This window comes from Haemaphysalis longicornis, unplaced genomic scaffold (assembly GCF_048455015.1).
Source record: "Haemaphysalis longicornis isolate Haplotype H1 unplaced genomic scaffold, Haemaphysalis longicornis Haplotype H1 scaffold_2, whole genome shotgun sequence".
NCBI classification, from domain to species: domain Eukaryota; kingdom Metazoa; phylum Arthropoda; class Arachnida; order Ixodida; family Ixodidae; genus Haemaphysalis; species Haemaphysalis longicornis.
In genome coordinates, this window is record NW_027526295.1 from 100505534 (window position 1) to 100506706 (window position 1173).

Genomic DNA, 1173 nt, shown 5'->3' on the forward strand with positions numbered 1-1173 from the left:
TGTGGGTTCCAGGCGGCAGTGACGCACACATTGAAACCACCCTCCAGCAGGGGGCAGATTGTGTTGCTGCCTATGCTCGTGATGTCGGTTTGACTTGTTCGCCTGAGAAGGCAGAGCTGCTGCTTCTCTTGCCCAACAGTCCCAAACGCGCCCGCGAAACTCCGAAAATTACCATCCGGCTGGATGATCACCCCGTTGCCCGAGTGCCCTGCCTTAAAATCCTAGGCCTCAATATCCAACAGAACCGCGCCAATACCACATTCCTCGCCAACCTAACATCTCAAGTCAATCAGACTATCAACCTTCTCCGCCGCATCACCACCCGCCACGAAGGGCTCAAAGAGGCAGAGCGATTGCGGCTGATACAGGCTTTTGTAATAAGTCGCATTACTTACTCTCTTCCTTATCTAGCACCGTCCTCTACGGAACTCAAAAAGGTGGATTGCCTCATTCGAAAAGTGTACAAGACGGCGCTCAGGATTCCGCAGAGCGCTGCCACCGCTCGTGTAGAATCGCTTGGTGTCTACAACACCGCATCTGAGCTCCTCGAAGCTCATCTGGTGAGCCAGTACGCCCGCCTTGCAACAACCTCAACAGGTCAATCTCTCCTCCGGCGACTTGCAATCAACTTACCTTTCGCTACAGAATCCTCTCTTGCCATTCCTAGCACTATCCATGACCTATTCATCGTTCGGCCCATTCCCCGTAACATGCACCCGACGCACAATCGAGCCCGCAGGGAGCAGCGTGCGCGGGCCCTTACGAAGCGATACCCAGTGCATCCGGCAACTGTTTATGTTGACGCGGCTAGCTACAGGCACCATGACGCCTACGCGGTCGCAATCATCAACGCTCCCAACAGTCCCCCTCTTACCACCCTCACCCTTCGCACTTCTTCCCCCGCGACTGCGGAAGAGGCGGTTATTGCTCTTGCATTAACACTGCGGCCTTCCCCTGCGATCATAATCTCCGATTCGAAGACGGCCATACGAAATTTCGCGCGGGGCCGCATTTCTGCCCTGGCACTCAAAATCCTTCTTCAAAATCCCCCTGACTCCCCCATCGAGCTGGTATGGACCCCAGCCCACACGGGCGTGGGAGGGAACGAGGCAGCACACAGAGCCGCTCGAGAGCTCACCTTCCGAGCGGGTCCTAGCCTTGAACCCTTCCACG